Here is a 25,641-nt window from a genome sequence, read left to right as displayed (position 1 = left end):
CTCTTCTGCCAGTGCAGACAATAATTCTTGGCGAAGACCTCTACGAAGGGCTGACCGCCATATGAAGTCACCGCCCAGACATACTTCACCAGGGCCACCACGACATTAGGTGTCAATTGGTGGATCTGCACGTCATAGCTCTGCAAGACCTCCGCCACAAAATGATGCGCAGGTAGGCGAAGGCCGGCGATAAAAATGCCTCGAACACAACTATCTCACCCTCCGGCTCAGGAATCTCTTCCGCCCCCGGAACTCGTCCAACTCCATTCCCAAAATACCCCAACTGTTGCATGTCTTGCACGCGAACCGAGGAGATCCTCGAAACGCCGAACTCCACCATGTGGCCCGGGTGTAACTCCACCGCCGCCAAATCGCTCATGGTATCCTCGGACGACGATTCACCCAATGGCACATTCGCAGCGGACGAAGAAGAAGACGACATTGCTACGTACCGTCGGCGGCGACATGCAGTTTGCTTGGCGCGGGCTGGATCTCCGATGAAGAGGAACAAGGAGGGCAGGCGAGCGGGCGAACAGTTTCAAAATGTTAGGGTTTTGCGGCGCACAGAAAGGTAAGAGAGCTCGAGCCGTGCCGCCCCCTTTTTTATACACAGGGCGCGACGCTTCGAGAAGCCCGCAGTCCAAAAGTACCATGTCCATCAACGGTCACATCAAAAACCCCCGTGGAACCACTTCGAGTGAGGGCAGCGTCTCCACCATCTAGCGACGTCTTCGGCACCAGATGACTCAGTCGAACTGGTCCCTCGGAGGGCAAATGTTGGGGCGAAGGCAAAGACGCTACCCTTCGCTCCAGGCCTTCGTCACCTCGCTGCACCAACGGAGGCAAGATGACCGGCATGGCCCACCCTTCGTCCTCCTCACTGCAAGACAAAGGCCTACGATGAAGTCTCTCCATCCCACGTCCTCATCTGACCTAGAGGCCCACGTGGGATTTGGCCCATTGTAACAGGCCCCGCACGGAGAAGCGTGGTACGGGCCTGATTTGTAATAGCTTTTCTGTAATAACGGTCTGTAGCCCTCCCTTATGGGATATATTCTGGGGATAGTCCAGGTGCCCGAGGGCATAAACGTCCTTACATTGGGACGTTGGACACTCGGACACCTATAAATACCCTTGTACAGTGCCCTTGAGAGGCTGGATTAACAGAGCAATTGCCATCCCGCGTTAAACTTTGCTTACATCCTTTCCACTCCCCCATTGGATCAACTTGCCCAGGAGAGCAAGTTCCAACACCTGCATCGCGTCAACTTGGGTATGTTGCTCCCAAACAATTCGCTATGGTCCCACGTGCATATAGAGCCATACAGGGTTGGGATTCATGCATGGGGACGTCTGATGGGGTGCTCACCGGCGACGCCCGTCGTGAGGGAGCTGCGCCACCATATATGGTGCTTAGGGGAGGAAGAAGAACATGCCCTTGCCGTTGGATCTAGATGGATGGTCTAGATTAGAAGCAGCCATACCCCTTCGCTATTGTGATCGGGACTGTTGATTCGGTGATAGAGGGATTAGATTAGATCTCGGCATGGACAAGCGGTAGCCATGGATCTCTAATCCTATGGATACGGGCGCGTACTGGTTCGGCTAAGCTATGGGTCTAATCTAGTACTTAGATTCCAGATCGGACGGCCCTAGTGACCCCATACCCCTTCAGCCGAGTCATTATGCTAAAGAGCCCCTTTTCTTTTGCCAAATAAACCCTCCGTCCACCTTTATGTAAAGATCATAACAAAAAGGTCATGTTTTCTTTGATTTGAACCCTAGGTTCTCCCGTATTTAAGTCCACATCCAGAGTTTTTAGAGATGTTCAAAATATTTATAGAAAATGAATTTAGGTATAAAAATAACCTTGTGAAATCCATATCTTCTTCGTTTTAGCTATGATTTAACCCGTTCTAGTTGCATTAGGTTTGTATTAACATTAACTACAATCTAGTAACCTTATTAAGTTATTTTGTTACGTAACATGTTGTCAAAACTGAGCCCTTAATTGGTTTAGCCTATGTTTAACTTATTCGAGCACATAAAACTTCGAAAACTCATATCTAATTCATTATAGCTCCGATTTTAGTTGTTCTCGAACCTACGATCTCGTGGCAGTGCATAGAATATTATGACGTTATTTGATTCTATGTTTGGTGTAATGTTATTTTTATGTACTCCTTGCCTTTTTGTATGTATTGCTACCAGTAGTAGCGAGGCCACGAGAATCTGAAGACCAACTTGGTACCTGGGAGTCCCAAGTCTAAGGCAAGTTGTGCCCTTGATTACTCTTCTTTACCTAATAATGTTCTTTGTTAATCACTATGACATGCTCAGTTTAATTTGATGGGAACTAATAAGTTTCCCTAGATTTGTTTACCCCACCCCTTGCAAAGAAATGAACTATTGGGTAGACTTGCTATTGCTCTACCTGGATTTGGGATTAACTTTACATTTGAATTATGATCATGTTCCAATTATGTTATTGGTTTAATTATTGTTCATTACAAGATCATTGTTTTAATTGAAACATGGAGCTTAACTTGAGATAACCGTGCTACCACAAGGGTGGAATGGGACACCCTTGGCTGACTAATTAGTAAAGCTAATGGAGGACTAACTTACCCGAACGGGGCAATGGCGGTAGAGGAGCTACAGTATAGGGAGGTTCTCGGGTCGATCATGCTGCAATGGCTTTCGGACGAGGGATTCCTATATTGCCTTTCTCAGAAACCATAACGAGTTTTCTGAAGCTAGTGGAACTTTATAAAGGCCTCGTATTGCTACCTTGCCTCGTCTCCTCAGCAAGATGAATGGGAAGTCACGATACCTTGGCAAATGGGTAACACGACTTACGGGTAAAGGGTGCAACCTCTGCAGAGTGTAAAAATGGTATATCAGTCGTGCTCACGGTCAAAAGCGACTCAGGACTCTCACATTATTAATTTATGGAACTAAACTTAATTTGTCATTTGCATTGCATTGTGGGTGTTATTATTAATTTGATCTCTTATTTATTTGGGTTGGTATCTACTTATACTTAGTAACTGCTAAAAAAACTTTGACCAACTTTAAAAGCAATGCTCAGCTTTAACTATCTCCTTTGGTAAGCCTTACACTTCACATGAGTCCCATTGTAAGTGAGCTCATGCACATTATTCCCCACAACTTGTTGAGTGATGAACGTATGTGAGCTGGCCCTTGTTGTACTCACATCTCCCAGGTCAAGGACTAGTACCACAAGATGAAGAGCAAGAAGGATGTCATGATGAGTTTCTGAGAGGTTTAGATCATCGTCTCCCAGTCAACTATGGTTGCTGGATCATCGTCTTCGTATGATGTGTTTATTTAACTAATTTGTATAGAACTCCTAGTATATAGTAAAGACGTGACATTTATTTCTATACCATGAGTCATCATATGTATGAGACTTGATCCTAGCACACATTTCATTCGCACCCGGGTTTGGCCCTTCAATCCGGATGTGACAAAACACTAGTATATTAAACAGTGGTGAATAGTGGCAAAACTATAGATGGGCATTTGAGATCTGGTGGGGGATTATTGGATTTATGGGCTTAACCTAATTGAGAAATTCAATTAAATCCTAGAAAAATCACAAAAAACCATCTATGACAAGGGAGATAGCTATACGATCGCGACCTTATCGGATCAAACCAGATCGGATCGCGAGCGTAACGGTTCGTGCATGTGGCCCTATATAAGGCGCCTGCTAGCCCTTACTAGAAACCGTCCCATCCTAACCTGAGTTAGGTTTTCGGCTCTGCTCACAATTGCGCCGCCATCGTAGTCCTCTTCATCCCGAGCACCGACGTGCATCTGCAATCGGGAGAGCAGGTATCTAAAATCTATCGTCTTCAAGATCCTACACCAGAAGAGGGTGAATAAGGTTTTTGGGAAGCGTCTTCATGCGACTGCTCGCGTTCTTATCATCGACCCTGCCGCCTACGTCATGGACCCTATTGCTTCGACGTTGTCGACCCTACTACTACCATATGCGTTGTCTACCAGTGTGTCTAATCAGTACGCATCATCTGTATTGACCTCATACTTCAGTTCATATATTATGGTAGAGGTGTGCTGCATTTTTATATTTATGCAGTTAGGTTACTTGTTATGGAACAGACACCTAGACTGTTTATTGTTGGTCATGATTTATATTTGGAATTTAATCTGGAATATTTCTAATTATTCAACATAAACTGCGAAAAGATGTTATTTGTTGTGAGCTATAAAAGCTAAAAACCGTCTGGTCGAAGCTGTTAAAATCCACGAAAAGTTCGTTCATATATATTTACACAGTTGCATCTAAAAGTCATTAAAAGCATGTACAAAGTGCTTTCAATTTGCACTGCGAGAAAGCAGCTCTTAAAAAAATTGGGTTCTAGATAAGACTTTTGGTTTGGTTTTTGGCTTTTGCGGGCAAAAGCCAAACCAAAGACACTCTAAATCCACCAAACAATTTCTCTTAGACTTACCACATTATCAAAACCATCAGTTTAGAACGATATATAATCTATCACCCTTTTTCACTCAAATCCAATGAACAACATTATTTAGACCGTCCATCATCCTTAATCCTTCCTCGTGACCCTGCCACCCCAGCTTGTCCCTTCCTCCACGACCATATCGTCTCCTCTCTCTTCCCTTACTCATGTTGTCGTCGTCTTCTACCTATCCCCCCATCGAGATTATAATATTAGTATATATCATATTCTAGTTTTTTTACATGGATTGAGTACTTTTATAACGAGATGAAGGCCCATCAATCAACGATCACGACTTTGTGCAATGAAAAATTGAACATGTGCTGCAACTAGGCCCGGGCAAAAAAAAACAAAACAAAAATCGGACACAAAAAATTAAAAAAGGAACCGAAAAAGGAACGATAAAACCGCTGTATTTTCTGGCTATCCATCTTCAAAAACTGAAAGTTTAATTCATTTTCGAGTTTTAACTCAGAAAACCGAATTTCCTTTCACATCCCATCAATCCATCACCGCCTCATCCCAACTTGGACACAACGGGGTCACATGTAAGGATGGCAACGAGGAATAGCTCTCCATCCCCGTCCTAGGACGAAAAATTTCTCCGTTCCCGTTCCCCGCGGGAGATATTCCCGACGGGGATCCCCGTCTCCACTTAAATTATAACTAGGACATATGTCCTTTGTTATTAATGTAAAACACTATCACTTATACACATTGTTAGATGTAAGAAATCATTGTGTATAACACATTTGTATAGATAATTATTTATTGTTATCATAAACTAGTACACGAAAACATCATGACGTGCAAGTTTAACGGGTCCCCGCGGGGAATGGGGATGTGGAATGCTTCTTCGTCCCAGTTTACCCATCAGGGATGAATTTTCCCTGTTTACATCCCCATGGGAGAAGTTTCTTCCGCATCCCCATCCCTTAATGGAAAAATTCCCCAAGGGCAATCGGGATCGGGTCCCCATTGCCATCTCTAGTCACGTGGCCTCCAGGCTCCAGTCTAGCCGTCCAGGGCTCTAGGGCCCCACTCGATTAGGCACACGAGTCCTCACGGAGACCGTAGAGGGCAGATGCGACACAGAGCAAGACCCAAATAGAGGCTCCTAAACCCTAGCCTGCCGCCGACCTCCACCAGTTGCTTGGTGCTTATCGATGGTCGTGCCATCCACGCTCCACCAGCATCCAGCAAGCTGCTAGCCTTAGGAGTTCGGTTCCGCCCTCCACCAGTAGGAAGCATCTCACCACCGGCCCAACCAATAGCCATCCACCATCAGCTCATCGGCAGCCCAACCCTCCACCACAGGCAGTCGTCGCCATGTACTCGTGACCCGACCGCTAGCTATTACGCCTTCGTCATTTGCTCCGTATGGCAACACCAACTAAGAAGTCATCCAACAAAGAATGATTTGATTCTGGTTCTGAGCAAGGTTTTAAATAGCCGGTTGTAGCGGCCGATATATTCCGATATAACTTTTTTACAGCAAAAAGTTATGCTATTTAGCCCGATATATATCGATATATCCCACTATATCCCGATATCTACACTTCTGAGAAGCCTGGTATAAATCCCCTATCCCGCTATTTAAAACACTGGTTCTGTTGGGATCATGCTTCGTCGCCGAAGGTCCTGCAGGAAGAAGCTGTCTGTACGTGATGCCGAAGGGTGCCGTTCATGAAGCTTCGGAATTACAAAGCGACTTAAAGATAGAATGACCTTTTAGTCCATAAGAGTTTGAGTCGTTGTTGTAAACTTTTATGAGGGGTATGATTGTAATTGCTCACAGGCTGTGTCCTGTGCCTATAAATAGTGAACAGTATTCTTTTACTGTTCAGGCATTCCGGTAATTGCAGTCGCATCACTCGGAAATTATTCTTTGCCAAGGCATAGGTATAAATATATCTAAATATTATATTTGAATACATCAAGTTTATATAATATGTAAATGATGTTGTTTACTCATAATTTACTTGTCTTTAATGCTTTATATCTTGCATTATTTTATATATTCTCTGAGAATTCAATTACGAATATTCAACCTTCGTAATTGTGTCATTTTAAGCTTCGTCCGAAGTTCATTAAATCCTTGAGGAAATAATGTTTCAGCGGACGAAGGGCATTAACATTTAACATTTTATGTTGCCTTGTTCTTAAAGCACAGCATTTGAGAACAAGTCCCCAACATTGGCGCCCACCTCCGGTGAACTCACTTTCACTCTTCTGAGTTGATGGCTTCGTTCAACATTCAAGCTGGAGCTGCTTCGGCTCCGAAGCTGGTCCTCCCGATTACAGGCGGTTCATGATTAGAGCCAGCCAACAAGAAGCAGAAAAAGGAGGCACAGAGAAGGGTACAACACGTCGGGGTGCAAGGACCCTTCATCAAGTCAAGATGGTCTCACATTCCTATTACCTTCTCCCAAGAGGATCTTCAACTCAAGGATTACCCACACAACGATGCTATGGTTATCTCTTGTGTTATCAAAGGATTTCTGGTCCACAATGTTTTGGTTGATACAGGCAGTGCAGCAGATATCATATTTGCTAAGGCCTTCAGACAGATGCAAGAGCCCGAAGATAAAATTCTTGATGCCACACATCCCCTTTGCGGCTTCGGAGGAAGGCAGATTGTAGCACTCGGCAAAATCTCAATGCCAGTAACCTTCGGATTTATCAACAACACAAGGACTGAACAAGTTGTGTTTGATATTGTTGACATGGAATACCCTTACAATGCAATCATTGGTCGTGGTACTCTCAATGCCTTCAAAGCAATTCTTCATCCAGCTTATCTTTGCATGAAGATACCTTCGGAACAAGGGCACATTGCTATTCATGGAAGTCAGGAAGCTGCCAGAAGGGCCGAAGGAAATTGGACAGACTCAAAAGCAATCCATAACATAGATGGAACTGAAGCTTTGAGCAATACAAGTTCAGAAGGGAAAAAGCTGCTTCGGCTGATCAACCGAAGCCCATGGTCTTATGTGAGGATATAGCAGAGCAGAAAGTGCTATTGGGATCTCAATTGTCTGAAGAGCAGGAGAAAACCTTGATAAGGTTTCTGTTCAACAATAAAGATGTTTTTGCTTGGTCAGCTAATGATCTTTGTGGAGTTAACAGGGATGTTATTGAGCACTCGCTCAATGTTGATCCATCCTTCAGACCCAGAAAGCAGAGGCTTCAGAAGATGTCTAATGACAAGGCCGAAGGTGCTCGGAATGAAGTGAAAAGACTCCTCAGTGCCGGAGTTATTAGAGAAGTAAAATACCCAGAATGGTTGGCTAACACTGTTATGGTAAAGAAGGCCAATGGTAAATGGAGAATGTGTATCGATTTTACTGATCTCAATAAGGCTTGTCCGAAGGACGAGTTTCCATTGCCAAGGATAAATTCCTTAGTCGATGCAGCAGCTTCATCAGAGCTTATGAGTCTGCTGGATTGCTATTCAGGCTATCATCAAATCTGGATGAAGAAGGAGGATGAGCCGAAAACCAGCTTCATAACCCCTAGTGGGACATATTGTTACCTTCGGATGCCTGAGGGGCTCAAGAATGCCGGAGGAAGTTTCAGTAGAATGACAGGGAAGGTCCTCCACTCTCAGATAGGCAGGAACGTGCTAACTTATGTTGATGATATCATTGTAAAAAGCACGAAGCAAGATAACCACATTGCTGATTTACAGGAGACCTTCGCTAATTTTAGACAGGTTGGTCTAAAGCTGAATCCAGAAAAATGTGTCTTCGGAGTAAAGAAGGGGAAATTTCTTGGCTGCCTAGTTTCAACAAAGGGAATTGAGGCTAACCCAAACAAAATCGAAGCTATACTTCGAATGGAACCACCAAGTACAAAAAACGGGGCTCAAAGATTGACAGGAAGGCTGGCATCTCTCAACAGATTCATATCCAGATCAGCAGAAAGAAACTTACCATTCTTCGAAGTACTGAAGTCAGCCGAAGTATTTCAATGGGGACCAATCCAGCAGAAAGCCTTCGAAGAGCTGAAGCAATATTTGATAGATTTAACAACATTAACTCCACCGACGCCAGGGGCTCCTTTGTTATTATATGTGGCAGCTTCGCACTCAGCGGTAAGTGCAGCACTTGTCCAAGAGAAGCTTGAAGGCCAAGTTAAGAGGCAGGCCCCAATATATTTTGTATCCGAGGTTCTTAGTTTATCAAAGAAAAATTATACAGAATTGGAGAAGGTACTGTATGCTGTTTTGATGGCCTCCAGGAAGCTTCGGCATTATTTTCAAGCTTACAACATAATTGTTCCTTCTTCACAACCTCTGAAGGATATTATGAGAAACCAAGAAGCTACTGGAAGGATTGGAAAATGGGCTGCAGAGCTCAATGAATTTTGTATTGATTATGTTCATAGATCTTCGATTCAGTCCCAGATGTTAGCAGACTTTATTGCTGACTGGACGCCAGAGGCTCAGGAGGAAGAAACAAATAAAGATGCCGAAGCATGGACAATGTTTTGCGATGGGTCTTGGGGAACCTTCGGAGCAGGAGCGGCTGCTGTGTTGGTTTCACCTTCTAAAGTTAAAACTTGTTATGCGGCAAGACTTGATTTTAGTTGCACAAATAACATCGCTGAGTATGAAGCTCTGCTCCTGGGTCTTCGGAAGTTAAAGGCAATGGGAATCAGAAGGACCATTCTTAAAACTGATTCTCAAGTTATTTCTGGTCATGTTGACAAGAGCTATAAAGCAAGAGACCCGAAGCTTGAAAAGTATCTAGATACAGTCCAAAGGATTGAGGCTTCCTTCGAAGGTTTCTCTGTCAAAAATATTCCTCGTGGAGAAAATGAATACGCTGATCTATTGGCCAAGTCAGCAGCCCAGGGGCTGCCTATACCTTCGGAAGTATTTTTCGAAACAATAAAAGCACCTTCGGTCGAGCTTCTTGAAAGAGCAATCCTTCACATATCCCCAGTTTATAGCGAAGATTGGAGAACTGAGATCGTCTCTTTCCTCCAGGGTAATTTTCTTTCAGATGACAAAGCTTATAACAGGAGAATAGAAGCAAGAGCTCGACCATATGTCATGATAGAAGGGGAGTTATACAAGCGTGGGGTCTGTTCCCCATTGCTCAAGTGTTTATCCACATCCGAAGGTATAGAATTAATGAAGGAAATACATGCAGGCCTGTGTGGATCTCACATTGGATCTAGGCCCTTGCTTGGGAAAGTTTTTCGCCAAGGATTTTATTGGCCAAAGGCAGCTTCGGATGCAGCGGATCTGGTCCAAAAGTGCGAAGGTTGTCAGAAATGTGCAAAAGATCAAAAACAACCTTCGTCTTTAACCCAATTAATACAACCCACTTGGCCGTTGCAAAGGTGGGGCCTCGATTTACTAGGCCCATTACCACCAGCACAGGGGAACCTAAGATATGTAGTAGTGGCAGTGGAATATTTTTCCAAGTGGATTGAGGCAAAGCCCTTAGCCACAATAACTTCATTTACTATTCAAAAGTTTTTCTGGCAAAACATTGTTTGTCGCTTCGGAGTGCCGAAGGCTATTACTGTGGATAATGGGACACAGTTTGATTCTGAAGCCTTCAGAGAATTTTGTGATCAAATCGGCACGAAGATCCATTTTGCATCAGTCCGACATCCAGAGTCAAATGGACTTGTCGAAAGAGCTAATGGGATCATAATGACAGGAATAATGAAGTCAATCTTCAATCAGCCCAGGGGAAAGTGGCCAGACGAGTTAATCAAAGTGGTGTGGAGCCATAACACAACCATGTCAATGACGACAGGCTTTACACCCTTTAAACTATTGTTCGGTGACGAAGCAATAACCCCAGAAGAGACCAAAACAGGATCAATAAGGACAGTAGCTTCGGCAGAAGGCGAAGACGAAGCTGATTGTTCTGTGGAAAAAGATGCTATTGAAGGGATCAAACTTCAAGCTGTGGAAAACATCAATACATATCAAGCTGAAACAATAAAATGACGTGACAGAAAGGTCAAGCTGAAGAACATTGAACCATGACACTTGGTACTTCGAAGAGTAGCCAATCCTGAGATAGTAGGCAAATTACAGCTGAAGTGGGAAGGCCCCTTTTTGGTAGTATCTTCGTCAAGACCCGGTTCCTACAGATTGAAGGATATGGACGGCAACGACATTCCTAGATCGTGGAATGCGGATGAGCTTCGGCGATATTATGTTTAGTTTGATGTAATTTTTTATATCCTTTTTGTGGCACCCTTTTCCTTTCCAAAGGGGGAGAAAGGTTTTTAATGGGGCCACAACATGTAATTTTCCTTATTTCAATTCTATGAGAGTGATATCCCCCAAAAAATGTAAATGTAAATGCAAAGGAAAAAAGAAAAGGAAACAGGGAGAAGCTCAAAAGTCGTTCCTAAGGGAATGCAGAGCTTACAGCGAAAAATAAACGTTGATCCCGCCGAAAGTAAAAGGCGAAGAAGCTCCTAAGGGAGGCTTACAGCGAAAAATAAACGCTGATTCCGCTGAAAGTAAAAGGCGAAGAAGCTCCCAAGGGAGGCTTACAGCGAAAAGTCAACGCCGATACACCGAAAAGTAAACGGTGAAGCCGAAAAGTAAACGGCAAAAAGATTTGTATTATTCCTAAGGGGATGAAGGGTTGTGCTTATGGTTTTTGAACATGTGTCCCAATATTCATTTGCACAGTACATTTCATCATGTCATTTGCATTCATAAACATTCATTTAGACACATATAGAATCATCATCATACTACACAAAGAAGACAGGTGTTTCAGAAATGAGGAAAAACTTCGAAGGAAATTTTTTTTATGCTTCGATGTGTACGAAAAGAAGGGAAGGTGTTTTTCGCCTTCGGCTCAAAAGAGAAGTTTCGTCCACAGCAAAGCAGACTGTATGCGGATAAAGGAAACAGAATATATTACAAGGTATGTACAAATTTACATGAGTTGTTCCATAGCTATATTACAAGAGTTTCTCTAGAATTTTTGCAGGAAAGTATATTGTAAGCAACTTTAAGCTTCAGGCTAAGCTTCGTCTTCAGCTTCGTCATTCTTCAGTTTCGTCATCCTGCGTATACCAAACAGCAGAATAAGAAAGGTGCAAATTTCAAGGAGAAGGTAAAACTAACAAACATAAGTTTCTTACCGGCTTAAGATGGCTTCGAGCTTCGTCACCTGCCATTTTTCGCCCGCCACTTACCCAGATCTGGGTCATGAATCTATTTCCAATACTTCGGGCTAGGCTCGGGATATCTATCAGATCTGATCCTGACAAGCTGAAGTTTGGTCTGTTCACAATATTTCCATGCGTGCAGCCAGCCTTCAGAAAAGCAGTAGCTGTGCCCCGAGAAGCTACCAGGGCGCAGAAGTCGGCGTGCCCACCAATAACTTCGTCAAGGGCATCAACTTCGCCTTCAATATATTCTAATGTGCTGGGCAGATTTTCAGCTGAAGGTGTAAATTTTGCAGAGCTGGCTCCAACAGAATGAAACACATCCTTCAGCCGTTGCACGCATCGGCTGCCGAAGCTTAAGCATTTCTCTTGAAGTTCTTTAAAGGATTTCTGCAAATTTGAATTTTTATCCACCTCAGTTTTCAGGCTTGCTTCAAGATATTTCTTTTCTTGCTCAAATTTTTATGACTGTTGGAGCAATTCATTCTTTAACTTGTTATTCTCAGTTTGGACTTCAGCCAAAGAACCCTCCATGGTCTGAATAACGAAATCTTTCTTTTCTAATGCACCTTCGTGCTCTTTAACCATGATTTCAAGGTCCTGGATAGTAAAGTCTTTCTTTTTCAGATTAGCTTCGTAATTTTCAACTTTTTCAGCCAAATCTTGGATGACAGCTTTGTTCTTCTCTTCTTCGAGATCTTGTTGCATTTTTAGAACCTTGCTTAATAATATGCTCTGTCGAAACGATCTTCGTTAGAACACGACCTAAAAGATAATAATAATAGTAATAAAATAGCAAAAATATTTGTTACCTTGAAGTTAGCATAAAGCAAGCTTCCGGCGATATGGTGCCGTTGATAACGGCAGAGGTCCGCTTCTAGCTTCGGCAAGCCAATGTTTTTACAGAGAGTTCTAACAATTTTAGCTTCGCTGCGGTTTCGAAGGCACCTCGGTTTTCCTTCGTTAACCCCACCGAACAGTGTAGCCCCTGGCTTATATCCGCAGGCTATGGCACATTTTTTAAGCTCTGCTTTTTTAGCGTCTATCAGTCCTTGCCCAAGTAAATCTTGAAACTCAAAATCTTCTTCCTCCAAAATGTCTTCAGCTTGTTTTTCCCCTTTTCAGTAGCTGTGCTTGCCGCAGCCACAACAGGTTCTTCCTCAGCCATTTTTAAGAGTATGTTATTGTCGGCGTTTCGGGACAGGGGGGTCCCTAAGCCGACGAGTGAGTGTGCTGCGTGCCCCAGCCCAGATGGGTCGAGCGCGTGGGCGAGCGCGAAGGGGGGAGAGGCGAGGTGGCCGGAGTCGAGCGTGAGAGAGGTGGAAGTCCCGCGGCCTTCGTGTTCGTCCCGCGCCCAGGTCAGGTGCGCTTGCAGTAGGGGGGTTACAAGCGTCCACGCGGGTGAGGGAAGCGAGCGGCCCCAAGAGAGCGCCTGTCCCGTCCTCGGTCCCGCGCGGCCAACCTTCTCTAAGAAGGCCCTGGTCCTCCCTTTTATAGTCGTAAGGAGAGGATCCAGGTGTACAATGGGGGGTGTAGCAGAGTGCTACGTGTCTAGCGGAGGGAGAGCTAGCGCCCTGGGTACATGCCAATGTGGCAGCCGGAGAGATCTTGGCACCTTGCTGGCGTGATGTCGTGGCTGTCGGAGGTGCATCGGAGCCTGGCGGAGGGACAGCTGTTGGAGCGGTCGAGTCCCTGCTGACGTCGTCCTGCTTCCGTAAGAGAGCTGGGGGCCACAGTCGTCATAGAGCTTGTGGAGCGCCATCATCGCCCATCCGGCGGAGCTGGCCGGATGGGACGCCGGTCTTGTTCTCCGTGACCCGGGTCGATTCGGGGTAGGATGATGATGGCACTTCCTGTTGACGTGGCGGGTCTGTGCCCTAGGCAAGGTGACGTGGGGGCTCCTCCGAAGCCGAGTCTGTCTTCTGTTGCCGAGGCCGAGCCCGAGCCATGAGGTCGGGCGAGGCGGAAGTCGTTCGGCCGAGGCCAGGGCGGAGTCCGAGCCCTGGGGTCGGGCGAGGCGGAGTTTCGTCGTCTTCCGGGTGTTAGCCCGAGTCCGAGCCCTGGGGTCGGGCGGAGCGGAGTTCGCCGTCTTCCGGGTGTTAGCCCGAGTCCGAGCCCTGGGGTCGGGCAAAGCGGAGTTCGCCGTCTTCCGGGTCTTAGCCCGAGTCCGAGCCCTGGGTCGGGCGGAGCGGAGTTCGCCATCTTCCGGGTCTTAGCCCGAGTCCGAGCCCTGGGGTCGGGCGGAGCGGAGTTCGCCGTCTTCCGGGTCTTAGCCCGAGTCCGAGCCCTGGGGTCGGGCAGAGCGGAGTTCGCCGTGGCGCTTTTGGCAAGGCCTGACTGCCTGTCAGACTCACTCTGTTGAGTGGCACTGTAGTCGGAGTGGCGCAGGCGGCGCTGCCCTTCTGTCAGACTGGCCAGCGGAGCGGTGGAGTGACGGCGGTCACTTCGGCTTTGCCGGGGGCGCGCGTCAGGATAAAGGTGTCAGGCCACCTTTGCGTTAAATGCCCCTGCAATTTGGTCAGTCGGTGTGGCGATTTAGTCAAGGTTGCTTCCGAGCGAAGCCAAGGCCTCGGGCGAGCCGGTGATGTGTCCGCCATAAAAAGGGGGCCTCGGGCGAGACGGAAGCCTCTCGAGGTCGGCCGCCCTTGGCCGAGGCTAGGCTCGGGTGAAGCGTGATCGAGTCACTCGTGTGGACTGATCCCTGACTTAATCGTACCCATCAGGCCTTTGCAGCTTTACGCTGATGGGGGTTACCAGCTGAGAATTAGGCGTCTTGAGGGTACCCCTAATTATGGTCCCCGACAGTAGCCCCCGAGCCTCGAAGGGAGTGTTAGCACTCGCTTGGAGGCTTTCGTCGCACTTTTTTGCAAGGGGACCAGCCTTTCTCGGTTGCATTTCGTTCCGGTGGGTGCGCGCGAGCGCACCCGCCGGGTGTAGCCCCCGAGGCCTCGAAGGAGTGGTTACACTCCTTCGAGGTCTTAATACCTCGCATAACGCTTCGGCTGGTCTGGTCGTTCCCTCATGCGGACTGGCCGTAGCCCGGGTGCACGGTCGGGGCCCAAGCTCACGGGCTGGTATGTTGACGCTGTCAACGATTTGGCCGGAGCCGGTTTTTGCGAGAGCAGCCCCCGAGCCTCCGCACAGGGCGAGAGGACGATCAGGGACAGACTCGACTTTTTACATACGCCCCTACGTCGCCTTTCCGCAAGGAGGAGGGGGGAGTGCGCCATGTTACCCTCGATGGGCACCGAACATGGTGTCTCCAGTGAGCCGCAAGCGGGTAATCCGAGTGGACGTCCGTGCCCCGTTCGTTGGGGGTCGGCTAGGGGCCCAGAGGCACGCCCAAAAGTACCTGCGGGTGATTTGCCGGACCCGGTCCCCTGGCGACGGGGTCCGAGGGCTCGATGCCTCCCTCCGATGGGATTCCGTTACAAGATCGTTCCCGCTGGTCTCGGAAATGTCCTAGGGTACCTCGGGAGCGCAGCCCGAGCCTTGGTTATGTATCGAACGTACCCCTGGTCATCCCTCGCTCGGTGTCTGAGGCGACTGTGAACCCTTCGGGGGCCAGCCTTCGAACCCCTGATCAGTAATGGGCGCGGAGCCCGAGTAGCCTGAGGCGGCCATGGAACCCTTCGGGGGGCTGGCCTTCGAACCCCTGACCAGTAGTGGGTGTCGGGCCCACGCGATCTGGGGCGACTGTAGAACCCTTCGGAGGGCCAGTCTTCGAACCCCTGATCAGTAGGGGGGGCTCGGAGCCCGGTTCCTTCACAGAGAAGGGTCCCTTTCGGGGTATCCCCCTTTCCCGGTCCCTGTTGCAAGAGATAGAGAAAGAGGAAAAAGGAAAAGGATACGAAATCGAATGACGTGGCGTACCTTTTCAGACGTGGTTATTACGGCGAATGGTGAAGCGTTGCGCGCTCCTCCCGCCAGAGGCGCCGCGTGTCCCGCCGCGGAGTTAATGCGACGGGGCGAGTGGTTGACGGGACGGCCGTTGCGCGTGCGCGATCCGTTCGAGGAACGGGTCACGAGTGCACCGTCTTCGCGCCGTGAGAGGAGGCTCTCTTGCTGTCCCAGGGTGGGACGTGAGCCTGGCTGACGACGTGACTGCTGCGCCTGCCCGCCTGCCATCGCTATTACTGCCGGCCCACTTTCGGTCACTTTGACCGACGCGCCAGGCTGGCGCTGTTGGGTCGCCTCGAGTCGCGGCATAGGCTCCGCAACCGTAGAGGCGCGATGGTGGCACAAGTGGCGGTGCGGTTGCTTGCATGCAGCAACTGGCGCGCCGGTTGCTTGACGCGTGGGCCTGGGCTTCCAAGCTGGCGTGTCAGAAGTCGGAGAAGCGCGTCCACCTGGCGTGGTTGCATGCCGCCTGCATGGCTGCCCGCCCCTTCCGCCCGTTGGTCTGGACCAAAGTGGGGGGTTGCTTGTGTCCGCTGGACGGTCGTGCGCACCACGCGCGGCGGTTTGGCTTCTTCTGCCCTGAGCCGGTTTGCATGTCATGCGGGACCCAGCCCCCGAGTCGCAGGGGAGGGCCTTGGAGCGTGTTGAAGAAGACTCAGCCCGCGGCGCCTGGGGGCGCACGTAGGGAGAGTTGCCTTTAAAAGGAGGGAGACTCCTTTCGGGAGGCAACTATGTCTTCTTCCTCCCTTATGCGTCGTGTCTTTCCATCTTCCAAGCCCCCGGATGGGGGGTATCCGCCGCCTTTCCGCCTCCTCGTTGGAGGAACGCAACTCCATGGGAGTTGGTACCTCTCAGCCATCGTTCGGCTTCAAGGATTTTCATCATGCTGCCCGGCTGCTCCCCTCCGCCGGCGGTCACCTGAGATGGCGACCTCCGGCTTGATGGTGGGGGAAAGCGAGCCGGGCTGCGGCCTCTTCCCCTCCCTCAGCCTCAAGGATTTTCATCACCAGGGCTGGGGAGGGGAGTGCGCCGAGTTGAGGTCGGCCCCCGCGTGGGCGGCGGCCCGCTCCTTCACTCAGTGATCGGAGGGAAAGGCGGTCGTCGTCCGTGGCGCTGGCAGCTGCAGCGTGCCTGGCTTTCAGGCGCGAGTGGCTTCGGAGCCGTTTGCGGTGCCGGCATCCGCCACGGCAGCTTGAAGAGGTTCTGCTGCCGGCGAGATAGCCGGGGCCGGCCACGGACCGACCTCCAACTCTACGGCCTTCTGCCCGTCCTTGCCTTACGAGTTTTGGCATGGGCGGGGGCCTCCTGGTAGCGGCATCTAGCCTGAGGTCAGCGTTGCCGCTGCTTGGCCCCTCGGAGCAGAAGGCGTCGTCGTCGCCGCTGCTGGAGTAGGTGACGGCGCACCATTCGTCGACCTTCCGTTGCTCCGCAGGCCTTCCCCCTCGGAGGGGGGTTGTTCGTACCTGCGGAGGGGGAACCGGAGTTCCGTTTGTAACGGCATCTTGAATGCCAGTGTTCTTTGTTCATTGCGGCTGTCGGGGCCTGAACATGTATGTAATTTCGGCACGGAGCCGTGTTTTTTCCTCATTTTCGAGCACTAAGTCTCGCCTGTTGATTATCTGAACCGCTTTACCAAGCATGAGTCGCCCCGTGTCAAGGTGACGGGTGAGGTATCCGTATCCCGGAGGCATAGGAATCCCTCGGCCCGTTCGGCCTTGTTGTCTGGGGCTCCTCTAGCTTAGATAAAGAGACCCCTCGGCCGCCCTTCGATGGACCGAGGTCAGGGGTAGCGATATCAGTATGAACAAAGGCGGAGTTGGCTCGAGAATGGGAACCTGGTTGGCCGGAGCCTAGTTGTGTTGTCCGTCAGTGGAGCCGACGCCAAAGTCGATCAGCCGAGGCCTCGGGTCGGGCTGGCGCCCTTGGAAGCTGGTTGACCGAGGCCTCAGGGGCAACCGGCCGAGCCGCCTGCTCGGACCGGATTCCCGGAGGAGTCCCTGGACCGCGCCGCCGTCCGAGGCCGGGTCGGACTTTGCTGAAGACGTCGTCGATGCCGAGGGTGCTATGGCTCCCTTCAGCGTGAAGACCCGAGCCTGCAGGATCAGATCATTTTGTAGCGTGTGCTTTCTGCGGCCGCCGGGGCCAGAAAAACACACCCTCGCCGCGCTTGCGAAGCTGCGTCTTCTTTTTTTCTCTTGTTTCGAGCATCTGGACTCTGTCGGTAACAGGGATGTTTGTGTGAGCGAGAGTTGCTTCTCGCGGAAGGGACGAGTGAGGTATCCGTATCCCAGAGGCGTGGGAATCCCTCGGCTCGGTCGGCCTTGCCGCTTACGCGTACTTTCACCCGTCCATGAGGCCCTGTCCCCGACTTAGTCGAGAAAGCTTGAAGGACTGCTTGGGCAGGAGAGCTTCCAAACGTGAAGACTTGTTCGGTCCACGGAGTCGCTTTATCCGAGCGCAAGTTACTTATCGCAGAAGGTGATGAGTGAGGTATCCGTATCCCGGAGGCGTAGGAGTCCCTCGGCTCGGTCAGCCTTGGCTGCTTACGTGTACTCCGTCGTTTCCAGGATCCGCTTTCCGAAGTAGTCAAGAAGCACGAAAGAAATCCTGCCAAAAAGAGACCCTTTTTCGAGGAAACATTCGACGCAGAGGGGGTCTCCCCCTTTTAGCCCCCGAGGGAGGGTCGGGCTTTGCCGAGGCTAGGCCGACCCTTCCTTGACGACTAAACTTTGCGTGGGTGCGAGGTATATGAACAACTTGAAAACATCTTAAGGGTAGAAGTGACGTAGCTGTTTGATGTTCCAAGCGTTACCGTAGATCTCGCCTTGACTGTTGGCCAGCTTGTATGTTCCGGGCTTCAGAACTTTGGCGATGACGAATGGCCCTTCCTAGGGGGGCGTGAGCTTGTGCCTCCCTCGGGCGTCTTGCCGTAGCCGAAGCACCAGATCGCCCACCTGGAGGTCTCGGGACCGGACCCCTCGGGCGTGGTAGCGTCGCAGGGACTGCTGGTACCGCGCCGAGTGTAGTAGGGCCCTGTCCCGAGCCTCCTCCAGCTGGTCCAGCGATTCCTCTCGGCTAGCTTGGTTGCTTTGATCGGTGTAGGCCCTCGTCCTCGGGGAGCCGTATTCCAGGTCAGTGGGCAAGATGGCTTCAGCCCCGTAGACCAGGAAAAACGGCGTGAAACCCGTGGCACGACTCGGCGTCGTCCTTAGGCTCCAGACCACCGAGGGGAGTTCCTTCATCCATCGCTTGCCGAATTTGTTGAGGTCGTTGTAGATCCGAGGCTTGAGCCCTTGTAGAATCATGCCGTTGGCACGCTCTACTTGCCCATTCGACATGGGGTGAGCCACGGCGGCCCAGTCCACCCGGATATGGTGATCCTCGCAAAAATCCAAGATTTTTTTGCCGGTGAACTGGGTGCCGTTGTCGGTGATGATGGAGTTCGGGACCCCGAAGCGATGGATGATGTTGGTGAAGAACGCCACCGCCTGCTCGGACTTGATGCCGTTTAGAGGTCGGACCTCGATCCACTTGGAGAATTTGTCGATGGCGACCAGCAGGTGCGTGTAGCCCCCGGGCGCCTTCTGCAAGGGACCGACGAGGTCCAGACCCCATACAGCGAAGGGCCAGGTGATGGGTATCGTCTGCAGAGCCTGAGCGGGCAGGTGAGTCTGCTTCGCATAGAATTGGCACCCTTCACAGGTGCGGACAATTCTAGTGGCGTCGGCCACCGCCGTTGGCCAGTAGAAGCCTTGTCGGAAAGCATTCCCGACAAGGGCTCGGGGCGCTGCGTGGTGGCCGCAAGCCCCCGAGTGTATTTCTTGCAGCAGTTCCCGACCTTCGGCGATGGGGACGCATCGCTGGAGGACGCCCGAGGGGCTGCGATGGTAGAGCTCCTCTTCGTCGCCCAGCAAGACGAACGACTTGGCGCGTCGCGCTACCCGCCGAGCCTCGACTTGGTCAAGGGGTAGCTCTCCTTGACGGAGATATTGCAGGTACGGGGCCTACCAATCTTGATCTGGCGTGGCCCCGCTCTGCTCTTCCTCGACGTCCAGTGCCTCGCCCTCGGGGGCCAAGGGTACCTCGGGCTGTGCCGAGGGTACCTCGGGCGCGTCGTCGATCTTGACGGAGGGTTGATGCAGATCCCGGGAGAAGACGTCCGGGGGGACCGTCGTTCGCCCCGAGGCTATTTTAGCCAGCTCGTCTGCAGTTTCGTTGTAGCGCCGAGCGATGTGGTTGAGCTCGAGCCCGAAGAACTTGTCTTCCAGGCGCCGCACCTCGTCGCAGTAGGCCTCCATCTTCGGGTCGCGGCAGTGGGAGTTCTTCATGACTTGGTCGATGACGAGCTGCGAATCACCGCGAGCGTCGAGGCGTCTGACCCCTAGCTCGATGGCGATCCGCAACCCGTTGACCAGAGCTTCGTACTCGGCCACATTGTTGGACGCCGGGAAGTGGAGGCGCAGCACGTAGCGCAGGTGCTTCCCGAGGGGTGAGATGAAGAGCAGGCCCGCGCCGGCTCCCGTCTTCATCAGCGACCCGTCGAAAAACATGGTCCAGAGCTCCGGTTGGATCGGAGCCGTTGGCAACTGGGTGTCGACCCATTCTGCCACGAAATCCGCCATCACCTGGGACTTGATGGCCTTCCGAGGGGCGAGCGAGATCGTTTCGCCCATGATTTCCACCGCCCACTTTGCGATCCTGCCCGAGGCCTCTCGGCACCGGATGATCTCCCCCAGGGGGAAGGATGACACCAGAGTTACCGGATGAGACTCGAAGTAGTGTCGCAGCTTCCGCCTTGTCAGGATCACGGCATACAGCAGCTTTTGAACTTGTGGGTAGCGGATCTTGGTCTCGGACAGCACTTCGCTGACGAAGTAGACCGGCCTCTGAACGGGCAATGCATGCCCTTCCTCTTGTCTCTCGACCACAATCGCGGCGCTAACCACCTGAGTGGTCGCGGCGACGTAGACCAAGAGGGCCTCTCCATCCGCCGGGGGCACCAAGACAGGCGCCTTTGTAAGGAGCGCCTTCAGGTTGCCGAGGGCTTCCTCGGCCTCAGGGGTCCAAGCGAAACACTCGGCCTTCCTTAAGAGGCAGTACAGAGGCAGACCCCTTTCGCCGAGGCGTGAGATGAAACGGCTCAGGGCCGCGAGGCATCCCATGACCCTCTGTACCCCTTTTAAGTCCTTGATGGGTCCCATGCTGGTGATGGTCGCGATCTTCTCCGGGTTGGCTTCGATGCCTCGCTCGGAGACGAAGAACCCCAGGAGCATGCCTCGGGGCACCCCGAAAACACACTTCTCAGGATTGAGCTTGACTCCTTTCGCCTTGAGACACCGGAATGTCACTTCAAGGTCGGAGAGGAGGTCGGAGGCCTTCCTTGTCTTGACTACGATGTCATCGACGTAGGCCTCGACTGTGCGACCGATGTGTTCGCCGAACACATGGTTCATGCACCGTTGGCACGTCGCGCCCGCATTCCTCAAACCGAACGGCATGGTGACATAGCAGTACATGCCGAACGGCGTGATGAAAGAAGTCGCGAGCTGGTCGGACTCTTTCATCCGGATCTGGTGATACCCTGAGTAGGCATCGAGGAAGGACAGGGTTTCGCACCCAGCGGTGGAATCCACGATTTGGTCGATGCGAGGTAGAGGGTAGGGAACCTTCGGACATGCTTTGTTGAGACCAGTGTAGTCTACACACATCCGCCATTTCCCCCCTTTCTTCCTCACAGGCACAGGGTTGGCAAGCCATTCGGGATGGAATACCTCTTTGATGAACTCTGCTGCCATTAGCTTGTGGATCTCTTCGCCAATCACTCTGCGCTTCTCCTCGTCGAATCGGCGCAGAGGCTGCCTGACGGGTCGGGCTCCGGCCCGAATATCCAGCAAGTGCTCGGCGACATCCCTCGGTATGTCGGGCATGTCCGAGGGACTCCACGCAAAGACGTCGGCGTTTGCGCGGAGAAAGTCGACGAGCACTGCTTCCTATTTGGGGTCGAGCCCGGAACCGATCCGGACCTGCTTGGTGGTGTCGCCACTGGGGTCGAGAGGGACGGCCTTGACCGTCTCCGCTGGCTCGAAGTTGCCGGCATGGCGCTTCACGTCTGGCACCTCCTTGGAGAGGTTCTCCAGGTCGGCGATGAGGGCCTCGGACTCGGCGAGGGCCTCGGCGTACTCCACGCACTCCACGTCGCATTCGAACGCGTGTTTGTACGTGGGGCCGACGGTGATGACCCCGTTGGGGCCCGGCATCTTGAGCTTCAGGTAGGTGTAGTTGGGGACGGCCATGAACTTCGCGTAGCATGGCCTCCCTAGTACGGCGTGGTAGGTTCCTCGGAACCCGACCACCTCAAACGTCAGGGTCTCCCTTCGGAAGTTGGAGGGCGTCCCGAAGCAGACGGGGAGGTCGAGTCGCCCGAGGGGCTGGACGCGTTTCCTAGGGATGATCCCGTGGAAAGGCGCAGCGCCTGCTCGGACGGAGGACAGATCGATGCGCAGGAGCTTGAGGGTCTCGGCGTAGATGATGTTGAGGCAGCTCGGTGCGCTGCTTCGAGAATCGCCGGATGTAGTCCCGGAGCGACTCCCCCGGCTGTTGCCGGCAGCTTCGAAGGTCCCAGGAATTCCCGGGGCGCACGTATGTGCCCTGGAAATTGCCAGCGAAGGCTTGGACCAAGTTGTCCCAGTTGGAGATCTGCCCCGGAGGCAGGTGCTCCAACCAGGCGCGAGCAGTGTCGGAGAGGAACAGGGGGAGGTTACGGATGATGAGGTTGTCGTCGTCCGTTCCACCCAATTAGCAGGCAAGGCGGTAGTCCGCGAGCCACAGTTCCGGTCTCGTTTCCCCCGAGTACTTCGTGATAGTAGTCGGGGGTCGGAACCGGGTCGGGAATGGCGCCCGTCGGATGGCCCGACTGAAGGCCTGCGGACCGGGTGGTTCGGGCGAGGGACTCCGATCCTCCCCGCTGTCGTAGCGCCCCCCGCGCCTGGGGTGGTAGCCTCGGCGCACCCTTTCGTCGAGGTGGGCCCGACGGTCGCGCCGATGGTGCTCATTGCCGAGGTGGCCCGGGGCCGCAGGCGCGGTGTTGCGCGTGCGCCCGGTGTAGACCGAGGCTTCCCGCACGAATCGGGAAGTCGCGGCCTGAGGTTCCGAGGGATATCCCTGCCTTCGGGAGGCAGTGCTTTCGGCCCGTCGGGCCGCAGCGCCTTCCAGGAGATTCTTGAGCTCTCCCTGGATTCGTCGACCCTCGGCGGTTGATGGCTCCGGCATTGCGCGGATGAGCATCGCTGCGGCTGCCAGGTTCTGACCAACCCCGCTGGATGCAGGCGGCGGCCTGACCCTGACATCGTTGGCGACGTGATGCTGGAGACCTTGGGGCAGGTGACGTATTTCTCCGGCCCGGGGTTGGCCCACCCATGCCTGTCCGACGTCCCGACGGACCGGCTCAAGCGCTCCTGTTTCCTCGTTGAGCCTGGCTTGCGCCTCGCGGACTTGCTCGAGTTGTGGGTCGTAACCCCCCGCCGGAGCGGGGACCACAGCTAGCTCCCGTGGGATGTCGGCGCGAGGCACCGGCCTAGGGAGATCACCGTCCTCTGGCATGCCGAGATGGTTGCCTTCAGAGGGATCCCCTAGCTCGATGTGGAAACATTCGCGGCTTGGGCCGCAGCTCTCGTCGCCAAGGCTGCGGCTCCCGTCGGAACAGTCGGATAGGCAGTAGTCACATGCGGTCATGAAGCCCCGCATGGCACTAGGGTTGACAAGTCCGGAGAAATCCCAACAGATGTTGGGATCGTCATCTTCCTCGGACCCAGAGGGCCCGTAGGTCGAGACGTCCGTCAGTCGGTCCCAAGGCGACCGCATACAAAACCCCAGTGGGGTTGCATTCGCCTCAATGAGAGCGCCCGCCAAAGCAAGGTCGTTTGGCGGGTTGAGGCCGAGTCGAAATGACGCAAGATGGGAGTTAGTCGGTACCTTTTGGTCGACGAGGAGCGACGTAGTCACATCGGGGACCGGTTGCACCGTCATCTCAGGTACGAGGGCGACGTCCTGCAGGCTTTCCGCGAGCGCGCCGGCGTCGTCTTCTTGCTCGGGGTCGGCGTGTCGCGGGGGGACGGCGCTTGCCTCCGTCTTGAACGCGAGGTCGACGTCCGGCGTGCCTTCCGTCGGGACGTCGGGGGCGTCGATTCGCTCGACGGCCGACGAAGCGCGGCCTCCCGCCTGGCCTTGATGGCCCCGCCTCCTCCTCCGTTGGCGGGGGAGAGAACGGAGCGAGCCCGAATGTTGCTCTTCCACCACGCGGGGAAGAGGTTGTCGATTCCGCCGCCGGCGGGCGGGTTGTCGGCCGCCATTGTCGTTGTCGCGCGGCGGTGGAAGAAGTATCATGTCGTAGCTGCCGTCGAAGGACATGAACTCAAGAGTCCCGAAACGAAGCACCGTCCCGGGGCGGAGAGGTTGCTGGAGACTGCCCATCTGGAGCTTGACGGGGAGTCGTTCGTCAGCACGCAGCAGGCCCCTACCTGGCGCGCCAACTGTCGGCGTTTCGGACAGGGGGGTCCCTAAGCCGACGAGTGAGTGTGCTGCGTGCCCCAGCCCAGATGGGTCGAGCGCGTGGGCGAGCGCGAAGGGGGGAGAGGCGAGGTGGCCGGAGTCGAGCGTGAGAGAGGTGGAAGTCCCGCGGCCTTCGTGTTCGTCCCGCGCCCAGGTCAGGTGCGCTTGCAGTAGGGGGGTTACAAGCGTCCACGCGGGTGAGGGAAGCGAGCGGCCCCAAGAGAGCGCCTGTCCCGTCCTCGGTCCCGCGCGGCCAACCTTCTCTAAGAAGGCCCTAGTCCTCCCTTTTATAGTCGTAAGGAGAGGATCCAGGTGTACAATGGGGGGTGTAGCAGAGTGCTACGTGTCTAGCGGAGGGAGAGCTAGCGCCCTGGGTACATGCCAATGTGGCAGCCGGAGAGATCTTGGCACCTTGCTGGCGTGATGTCGTGGCTGTCGGAGGTGCATCGGAGCCTGGCGGAGGGACAGCTGTTGGAGCGGTCGAGTCCCTGCTGACGTCGTCCTGCTTCCGTAAGAGAGCTGGGGGCCACAGTCGTCATAGAGCTTGTGGAGCGCCATCATCGCCCATCCGGCGGAGCTGGCCGGATGGGACGCCGGTCTTGTTCTCCGTGACCCGGGTCGATTCGGGGTAGGATGATGATGGCGCTTCCTGTTGACGTGGCGGGTCTGTGCCCTAGGCAGGGTGACGTCGGGGCTCCTCCGAAGCCGAGTCTGTCTTCTGTTGCCGAGGCCGAGCTCGAGCCATGGGGTCGGGCGAGGCGGAAGTCGTTCGGCCGAGGCCAGGGCGGAGTCCGAGCCCTGGGGTCGGGCGAGGCGGAGTTTCGTCGTCTTCCGGGTGTTAGCCCGAGTCCGAGCCCTGGGGTCGGGCGGAGCGGAGTTCGCCGTCTTCCGGGTGTTAGCCCGAGTCCGAGCCCTGGGGTCGGGCGGAGCGGAGTTCGCCGTCTTCCAGGTCTTAGCCCGAGTCCGAGCCCTGGGTCGGGCGGAGCGGAGTTCGCCGTCTTCCGGGTCTTAGCCCGAGTCCGAGCCCTGGGGTCGGGCGGAGCGGAGTTCGCCGTCTTCCGGGTCTTAGCCCGAGTCCGAGCCCTGGGGTCGGGCGGAGCGGAGTTCGCTGTGGCGCTTTTGGCAAGGCCTGACTGCCTGTCAGACTCACTCTGTTGAGTGGCACTGTAGTCGGAGTGGCGCAGGCGGCGCTGCCCTTCTGTCAGACTGGCCAGCGGAGCGGTGGAGTGACGGCGGTCACTTCGGCTCTGCCGGGGGCGCGCGTCAGGATAAAGGTGTCAGGCCACCTTTGCGTTAAATGCCCCTGCAATTTGGTCAGTCGGTGTGGCGATTTAGTCAAGGTTGCTTCCGAGCGAAGCCAAGGCCTCGGGCGAGCCGGTGATGTGTCCGCCATAAAAAGGGGGCCTCGGGCGAGACGGAAGCCTCTCGAGGTCGGCCGCCCTTGGCCGAGGCTAGGCTCGGGTGAAGCGTGATCGAGTCACTCGTGTGGACTGATCCCTGACTTAATCGTACCCATCAGGCC

The sequence above is a fragment of the Zea mays genome, chromosome 1 (assembly GCF_902167145.1).
Source record: "Zea mays cultivar B73 chromosome 1, Zm-B73-REFERENCE-NAM-5.0, whole genome shotgun sequence".
NCBI classification, from domain to species: domain Eukaryota; kingdom Viridiplantae; phylum Streptophyta; class Magnoliopsida; order Poales; family Poaceae; genus Zea; species Zea mays.
Note: the sequence above shows the minus strand (reverse complement) of the source record.